This window comes from Bos indicus, chromosome 15 (assembly GCF_029378745.1).
Source record: "Bos indicus isolate NIAB-ARS_2022 breed Sahiwal x Tharparkar chromosome 15, NIAB-ARS_B.indTharparkar_mat_pri_1.0, whole genome shotgun sequence".
Taxonomy (NCBI): Eukaryota; Metazoa; Chordata; class Mammalia; order Artiodactyla; family Bovidae; genus Bos; species Bos indicus.
In genome coordinates this window covers 12,282,908-12,293,032 of record NC_091774.1, presented here as the reverse complement: position 1 = coordinate 12,293,032, position 10,125 = coordinate 12,282,908, and the positions used below count along the sequence as shown (strand labels likewise).

Below are 10,125 nucleotides of genomic sequence, written 5' to 3'. Positions count from 1 at the left end.
AATATAGCATAGGGAACTATACTCAATGTCTTACAATAACAGAATGAAAAACTGGCATTGGAATTTTGTAAAGTTAAGGGCCAGGAAAATCACCCTGTCAGGAAGGTTCCAGTCTATATATTACCCTCAAATATTTAGAACTTGTAATAAGTTTTTAGTCTTCAATAATTGAACTCAGGGAATCAATCAAAGGTTAGTGACTGAAAAACAAAAAAAATCTTTTACATTAAAAGGGATTATTAAAAAAAAAAAAAAACAGAAAAATGTGCAACTTTCAGGAAGCCAATTATGAAGGTTTAAAAGTATCCTCAAAAATTTTTAATTACAGGCTCAATTCAGTGAAATAAATAAGTTATTGCAACCATTGAACAAATATAGTATACAAATTAAGGAAACAGAAATAAGAGCTCTTTGCTCTTGAACATTAAAAAACATGATGAAGAGAGGATTCAGGAAAAGTGTGAAAATGAAGTTGGTGTTATCTCCAAGAAAATAACTTAAAACAAAAAACAGAAGCTGAAGAGAAAGCAGAAAAATTAGAAGACAAATCTTATTAAGAATAAGAGAATTTCATAAATAGAAAATAAAACCTAGAGAAAAAAATTATCTTTGAAATATGTAAGAATGTTTCTTAAGAGGGAAAGACAACACTGACAGTGAATGAAAACAGACTGTATCATCACAAAACTGTCGAAAATATAGGACAAAGATAAAATGAGAATGATTTTGCAGATCAGTAAAGGTGCTAATATAAATATAAAACTTATTACATGAACCATAACCTTTTTAACATCAAATGGGGGTACTATTAATAATTACATTGTAAAAGCAGACATAGAAGGAGACTGTCTCAGGCAAATGGGGACATGAAACAAACCTACATATAACTCAGTACCAAGAATGACTTCATTTTCATTGCAAGACTGGAAAAGAAATTTTATGGGACACATCCTTCAAAATTCTGAGGAAAAGATTTACAGCCAGGAATTCTATTTCTGACCAAAAGTAGTGTCAATATACACCAGATTTTGAAAGAAAAGAAAGATAGCTTTTGGAGGATTGTACTCTACCAATAAGTGAGAAAAAAAAAATACATATGACACAGAAACAAAAGATGCAAAAATCAAGATAGGTAGAGGAATTGTTTAGATTATAGCAAAGGAGGGCCGATGGTACAACAGATGGAGAAGGCAGCCTAATTTGATTCGTGTAGGAAAATGGGCTCTGGAAAGGACTCTCTTAGGGATATTAACTAGTGGACTTATGCGGTATGTCTAAACTTCCAGAGAATATTTAGATAACTGGTTAGAGTTAGTTTTTTTTTTTTTTTTTTTTAATGAAGATTGCATGTAATATAAAGGTAGCAAAAATCACACAAATGACTGACTTCCAGGAAAACAGAGTTGCGTAAGAAGGAAAGTTAATTATGGTTTTTAAAAAATAGCTCAGATTTGACTAGGATTTGGAGCATCATATCAAAGTAAACAATGAATGGTGTTCTCACCAAAATTACAACATGACCAAGTTTCAAGAATAGGTGAATGAGAAGAGTATGTAAGTTGATGAATAAGGTTGGAAGAGGAATGTGCCTGTGGAAGGATAGCAAATTACCCACCAGAAGTGATTAGTTCATGCTTTCATGCCTAAAACTAAAAACTCTAGAGAGCCAACATTAACATGTTTCTTAGAGGTATGCATATAAATTCTAAAATGATTACTTGAAAGAGATTAAAGTTTGGTTTGCTCTGATGAGAATGAAGTTATATTAAAAAAAAGATGCAGCAGAGAAGCTGTTATTTTTCATCACAAACATTATAGAATTGACTGACCATTAATATGTTCATAGAATTTTGTTTGAAATTAAAACTAAAAAGATATAGAAGGCAATATATATATGACATAAATTGAGTTCAATCTACTTTTATGGTTCCAAGATGCAGTTTCCTAAAGTGTAGGGAATCTCTATGCTGTTCTCTCTTGTCCTAAGATAATAATCGTCATCTTATTTAGACTAAAAGATATTAGAATATAAATGGTTCAGAGTTTGACTTGATGCACTAACCCTTGCTATATAATCTCCACTAAGGCAGTCTATAATTCAGCATCATATATAGCACATTGAAGGTAAGCAAGAAATATTGTCAGATATGTATCTACAGTGTTGGATGGCCTATAGAGTGTTTGAAATGGCAACCCACTCCAGTATTCTTGTCTGAAAAATCCCTTCCACAGAGGAGCCTGATGGGCTATAGTCTGAAGGATCATAAAGAGTCAGACACAACTGAGCATCTAAGCACACAGCATTGTGTTTGATCTATGTAAATTAAAATTTTGTAGGAATATTCACAAACTGACTAAAAAGAAAGGGTATTCTAAATAGAATAATAATTAAATAGCTCAAAATTAAGAATTATTGAAAATATTGTGAAAAATGTAAAAGAATTAGAATTTTAGATTGGCACTTGAATTGTGTCAGTGGACCATAATGGTGATTTGATGGTGGGAGTCATTTTGAAGATTAAATTATATTTTTGAAATCTTTAGTTGGATAATTATGTACATAAATACAATTAAGTTTGATCTAGTTATTTTGGTCCATGGAAATTTTACTGGTTTTAAATTTTAAATGATGAGAGGTTATAGATACAAATACTGTAAAATTGAAAACTACATGTAGAATGTGAAATGTTTTCACAGGTATCCACATGTGTCTTAATTGATGATTTAACACAGCAGTCCCCATACATTTTGGCACCAGATTTTATAGAAGATAATTTTTCTGTGGATCAGGGTAAGGGGATGATATTTGGATAATTAAAGCACATTGCATTTATTTTGCACTTTATTTCTATTATTATTCCATCAATTCCACCTCACATTATGAGGCATTAGATCTCAGAGGTTGTGGTCCCCTGATTTAACATATATACACATACATGTATATACAAATATATATATGTGTGTGATGAGTTATGAATTCATATTATAAAAATAAAAGGGTCTTTAATCAAGTAGGAAGTGTGTGGTGTACGTCAATGCAAAGACAGAAAAATTAAGTGGCTGAGATTAGTGATGATAACGACTATGAACATGTGATAGCAGTGTCACCAGAATGGAAACAAAAGGAATGTCAGAATCTCTAATTTTCATTGTCTAATTTGTTTTGGAGTAGAAATGTGCTTATTTGACATTACATACAAAGAAATTTAATCTGAGAGAAGTATATAAATGGCTCAAGGGTACACAGTAATTTAAAGATTGAGGTGTTAAACCCCAATTCAACCTGGTTACATATCCAAAGTTCAGTTTGCCATTGTACACTACTCTTTTATTTTACACAATTTCAGAGGAATTTTATGATTGTTCTATCACTGCTACAAACTATAATCTTCTACTACCATCATCATCCCCACTATATCTGGATAATATACTGTAGGTACAAGGGATTGATAGAAGCTTTCCCATATTGTTTTTGCCAAGACGGACCTGGTATACATTCACTGGAGTTCTGTACATCCTGGGTGTTAAATGCATGTCTTGTGATAAATACATAAGTGAAGTAATGAATTCATTTTTGGTGGTAAAGTTTGGGCAATTTAAAGTAATGTTCCTTGAGAGAAAACTGATCATGTTTTGACAAAAATTACCTTAGTGTCCTGGTCAGAAGGAGAATATTCAAGCTTCACTGAACTATTTTTTTTCTGACTCAGTGTAGTATCCTCTATTTTCTTTAAAGACTTTATATTTCTGTATGCATTTAGTGGAAAAGTTACTTATCGAGATTTCGGAGACTAGTCATGTAATAATATGCAGACTTTCAAGTCGTAGATCAGATAATCCATTTCAAGTACATATTTTCAATGAAATGTGTTTTTATTTAATGGTCCTTTGTTTATAGTTTTTTTTTTTTTTCCTACTATGAATGACAATATAAGGAAAATAAATGAAAATTGAAGCAAGCTGCCTTGGGCTTGATTCTCTGTACTTGATCAGAGGGAATACATTTTCATCATACAGTAAATTTCCACTGAAGTAAAATTTCCACATCTTATGGGAGGTATATAAAAAAAAACAAGCAGGCAAATAATTCATGTGCTCTTCTACGTTATAATGTCAAATAAAAATTCTGTTGTACTTTCAAAGTCTGTAAATTCATTGAGACAGATATTAAACTATGATTTGTTATATTGTAAATTCAAATCTATCTAAGAAACAGAATGCTGCAAATTTCTTTCATTTAATGTTGAAAATATGACTCTAACATGGATGTTCAAAATATATATAAGAATTACCTAATAGAGGCATCTTACATGGTATCTTATAAATTGTATATATTTTGAAGAATAAACACTTAAAGAACACATCAGTTCAGTTCAATTCAGTTCAGTTGCTCAGTCGTGTCCGACTCTGTGACCCCATGGACTGCAGCACGCCAGGCCTCCCTGTCCATCACCAAATTCAGGAGTTTACCGAAACTCATGTCCATTGAGTTGGTGATATCATCCAATCATCTCATCTTCTGTTGTCCCCTTCTCCTCTGCCTTCAGTCTTTCCCAGTATCAGGGTCTTTTCAAATGAGTCAGTTATTCACATCAGGTGGCCAAAGTATTGTAGTTTCAGCTTCAGAATCAGTACTTCCAATGAATATTCATCACTGATTTCCTTTAAGATGGACTAAGTTGGATCTCCTCTCAAGAGTCTTCTCCAATACCACAGATCAAAAGCAGCAATTTTTCAGTGCTCAGCTTTCTTTATAGTCCAACTCTCACATCCATACATGAATACTGGAAAAACCATAGTTTTGACTAGATGGACCTTTGGTGGCAAAATAATGTCCTTGCTTTTTAATATGCTGTCTATGTTGGTCATAACTTTTCTCCCAAGGAGCAAGTGTCTTTTAATTTTATAGCTGCACTCATCATCTGCAGTGATTTTGGAGCCCCCCAAAATAAAGTCTGACACTGTTTCCACTGGTTCCCCATCTATTTGCCTTGAAGTGATGGGACCAGATGCCATGATCTTACTTTTCTGAATGTTGAGTTTTAAGCCAAATTTTTCACGCTCCTCTTTCATTTTCATCAAGAGGCTCTTTAGTTCCTCTGCTTTCTGCCATTAGGGTGGTGTCATCTGCATATGTGAGGTTATTGATATTTCTCCCAGTAATCTTGATTCCAACTTGTGCTTCATCCAGCCTAGTGTTTCTCATGATATATTCAGCATATAAGCATGGTGACAATATACAGCCTTGACGTACTTCTTTCCCAATTTGGGAAATAAAGCAGAAGTTGATATTTTTCTGGAACTCTCTTGCTTTTTCGAAGATCCAATAAATGTTGGCAATTTGATCTCTGGTTCCTCTGCCTTTTCTAAATACAACTTGAACATCTGGAATTTCATGGTTCATGTACTGTTGAAGCCTGCCTGTGAGAATTTTGAGTATTACTTTACTAGCGTGTGAGATGAGTGCAATTGTGCTGCAGTTTAAGCATTCTTTGGCATTGCCTTTCTTTGGGATTGGAATGAAAACTGACCTTTTCCAGTCCTGTGGCCATTGATGGGTTTTCCAAATTTGCTGACATACTGAGTGCAGCACTTTCACAACATCATCTTTTAGGATTTGAAATAGCTCAACTGGAATTCTATCACGTCCACTATTTTTGTTCATAGTGATGCTTCCTGAGACCCACTTGACTTTGCATTCCAGGATGTCTGGCTCTAGTTGAGTGACCACACCACTGTGATGATAATCTGGGCTGTGAAGATCTGTGTATTCTTGCCACCTTATCTTACTATCTTCTACAAAAGTAAAAAGACAGGAAGAAAATATGACTTCATATATTTTGGTATCCCATTCTATCTAATATACTATAAGTAAAAATAACATTATTTAACATTTCCAATATTATTTAACTTCAAAGAAGTGGCTATTTTGCACATAGATTCCTTTATCCCAATACATGAAAAGGCAGCAACAAATAAGATAAACCAAACAGAAGAGCCAGGTAGGCTATAGTCCATGGGATCACAAAGAGTTGGACATGACTAAGCAACTAACACAGACTTGTTCAGATACAAAATAAAAAGAGAAGGACTTACGCTACCTTAAACTCACCTTCCAAAGTGTACAAAAATAATTCTTATGTAAGGTAACCCACCAGCTTCATCTGTCCATGGGATTCTCCAGGCAAGAATATTGGACTGGATTGCCATTTCATTTTCCAGGGGATCTTCCCAACCAAGCGACTGAACCCAGATCTCCCTCATGGCTAGCAGATTCTTTACCATCTGAGCCACCAGGGAAACTCTGTAAGATAACAGATAGCACTCAAATATAATTTAAAAGCTTTTTCTGGTTAAAATTATAGAGATTATCTATGATTTGCATAGCAAAAAGAGAGAAACAGAGAAAATTTAAGGAAGAACATGATCGCCTTAATGCTAAGGGCTCCAAATTACAGAGATAATGCAGGCTGTGCATATCAGGGCAGTCTAACCAATTGTTTGCCATCAGCTAAGCACTATAAATCAATACAAGGACCAAAGGCTCTGCCAACAACAAATATAAAGGAAAAATAGCAACATAATTTCTGTGAAACAGAATTATCTACAGAAACATCAATGTTCAATTATATATAGAATATTATAAGTTACTTAGAGTAAAAATGGCCAATAAGAACTGAAATGGAATAAGGAATAGTATCAGATCTTATAGATATTCCAATAGGAGAGGATGCAATATACAGTCAGACCCAATGGAAATATACAAACATCCTTAGAATGACTTCATGATTCAAGTTGCCTTTGAGTGTGTGAACAGGTTCATCCTATATCAAAATAAATGTCTTTATGATCTACTTCCTGGCTTTAGGTTTAGCCAGGAATCAAACCCAGGTCCCCTGGATTGCAGGTAGATCCTTTACAGTTTGAGCCATCAGGGAAGCCCCACTTTGGAAGTATCCATGCAGGACTCACACAAGCACACAAATGCACACAAACACTAGTTTAGCTAAATAAATGTAAACTATGGTACATACATACAGTGAACTATTATGAGCCTGTTAAAATAGATAAGAAAAATAATTGCTAAAAGCTAATATGGGGTGGTTCTCTGAATATATTGCTAAGTAAGAAAGCAATGTGAAGAAGAATAGAAATGTTCATCCATTGCTGGTAGGAATACAAAAATGGTACATCCACTTTGGATAATATTTTAGAATTTTCTTACATAACTAAACATGGGCTTCACAGGTGGCAGGGTGATAAAGAATTCACCTGCCAATGTATGAGACTCGAGTTCAATCCTTGGGTTGAGAAGATCCCCTGGAGGAGGAAATGGCAACCCACTCCACCATTCTTGCCTTGAAAATTCCATGGACAGAAGAGTCTGGTGGGCTACACAGCCCATGGGGTCACAAAGAGCTCATGCACAAAACAAAGCATACTCTTACCATATAGTCCAGCAATCACCCTCTTAGTTATTTAGCTAAAGTAGGAAATGAACTATGGTGTTGGAGAAGACTCTTGAGAGTCCCTTGGACTGCAAGGAGATCCAACCAGTCCATCCTAAAGGAGATCATTCCTGGGTGTTCATTGGAAGGAATGATGCTAAAAGCTGAAACTCCAATACTTTGGCCACCTGATGCAGAGAGCTGACTCATTTGAAAAGACCCTGATGTTGGGAAAGATTGAGGGCAGGAGGAGAAGGGGATGACAGAGGATGAGATGGTTGGATGGCATCACCAACTCAATGGACATGGGTTTGTGTGGACTCCAGGAGTTGGTGAAGGACAAGGAGGCCTGGCATGCTGCTGTTCATGGGGTCACAAAGAGTGACACGACTGAGCAACTGAACTAAACTGAGGAAATGAATGTGCAATCTAAATGACAAAAAACTGAAGAGACATAACAAAATAGAAGCAGTCGTAGATACAGAGAAAAAAACATGTGGTTACCATGATGCTTGGTGGGAGCGAGGAAAGAAACAAGCAAGGGACATTAAGAGGTATCGATTTCCACTGCAAAACAAATAAGTCACAAGTATAAAACAATAATGTGGAGAATACAGTCCAGAATGAAGTAATAATATCTTTGTGGTGACATAACATAACTAGGCTTATGTTGGTGGTCATTTAGACAGTGCATAGAAAATAACACCATGCTGTATGTATGGGAAGCCAGCGAGGGTAAAATAAAAGTGTTTAATAGTTCCCTATCACAAAGGTCTAGTGGGGAGATGGAAAAACTATTTCCAATTAAGTGACTGAAGCAATTTGTGCATTTAAGAGGTGGATCTTTATGATTTTCCTATTTTACAATCTCGTTCTTGTAAAGTATAGCAGCAGGAATCTGAAAAGTGATGCATAACGCTTTGTTATTAGGGGCCACATTTTTTACTAAGTGAGCTGAACTGCATGCTTCCTAGGAGATGCCTAATACAGTTTCAGCTCATTGCTGAACCTCCTTATTTGGATTAGCTAAATTTGTAACAGTGCACAATAGGAAGGAGCTCACTGCCACATGGCTGCCATCTAAGAGTGCTTTAAAAGTGGTGAGAAACTCAGTAGCCTTTGCTGTCAAGTTCATGACAATGCGCACAGAGTGTTTTCTTCCTTTTGACAGTGGCCCCAGCTGCTGCATTAACTCTTCTCTGATTGGTCCTTGCAGGAAATCTTTCCCATCCAACTTAAAGACTTTTACCATTTGGTCCATTTTAACTAATTTACAATTGTGCAGTAGCCTTTTATAGGATTTAGGATTAACATCACTAGCAAACACAGTGAAGTTTTTCTTTGCTGCTGGAATGGCCAAGGGCCCAGTCCTAGCAAAAACATCAAATAGGACATCCCCAGATTTGAGAAGTTCTGTGATATGATTGTGTTCTGTGGAGAGACAAGGATTCCAGTAGACCTTTGAAAAATCAAATTCATAGGTGTAATTGTTTTCTCAAACCTTGGTCACCATATTCTCCTCTCCAGATATTGAAATTTGGAAATTTCAGTATTATCAATATTATTGATTTTATTTACTGCTGATGTGATTCCTGGATTTTTGCCAATCATAACTTGGCCAATTAAATGCTTGTAAGGTGGTTTGTGAACTCAAAGTTTCAGGTGGGCAGTGTGCCCGACTCTGCTAAACCCTGAGGTCACATCTTGACCTTCAGGAAGCACAGCTCTCAAGATTTCTTCAGACTTAAAGTTTCCATAAGCTAGTTCCAAATTATATTTCAATATCTGTGGATTGACATTAAGATGCTTTAAAATACTGAGTTATTCTTCCTCAAAGGAATCAGTGGTAAACATTTTATAGGGATCCAACATATATAGTCTACCTTCTTCATCTTCTGGATCTTCAATCACACATTTTAGGCCTAGGTGCTGCAGTGTTGTCCTTTCAAGGGATCACAACACTTTATTGAGTATTTCTTTCCTCTCTTTAAGCTCAGGGATGACGTCTGTCTTTTTAAAAGCTGTTCTATCAAGTTCTGTCATTCCTTGAACACCAGAGGGTGGGGAAGACAATTCAGAGTCTCTGTGATTTGTTTCTCTTTCAGGCATGGTTGAGAATCTTTCTCTTTGATCCAACAAGAAAATACCAGGTGCTCTGCTAAGCTTCTGTATCAGTGATGCCCAAGGGGGTAGAATCAGTGATGCTTACTCAGTCATTCTTCAGCTTTCCACTTTGAGAAGTCTTCTTAAGAATCCACATTGCTTCAATAAGCTCCTCATTCTCTGGTACAGCTCGGATCTTCATGTTGTATAATAAGAACTAATACAGTGTGGTAGGTCAATTATACTTCAAGACAAACAACAAGGCATACAAACAAACTCATGGAAAAAGAGATCAGATTTTTCATTACCAGAGACAGAGGGTGAAGGAAGGGGAATTGGATGAAGAAGGTCAAAAAGGGCTACAAAGGTAGGCTTGATTAAGCTTAGTGAGAAAGGCTTGCAGAAAGTTGAGATAGGCCTGGGTAAGCATCTTGTGCCTAAAAATTAGCCAAGGTGTGAATACAAAAGAAGAATTCTTGAGTAAAATTAAAAGTGCTACCCCAGTGTACACATGTGAATGATAAGACAAGGAAATGGATTGTTGAAATGGAGACATTTTAGTGGTCTGGATGTA

General features: G+C 35.6%; 1 pseudogene; it reads right to left on the bottom strand.

The window, feature by feature from the left end:
- Positions 1-8,031: 8,031 nt before the first annotated feature.
- LOC109568773 (tRNA (guanine(37)-N(1))-methyltransferase pseudogene) lies at positions 8,032-9,728 on the bottom strand (annotated as a pseudogene).
- Positions 9,729-10,125: the final 397 nt, after the last annotated feature.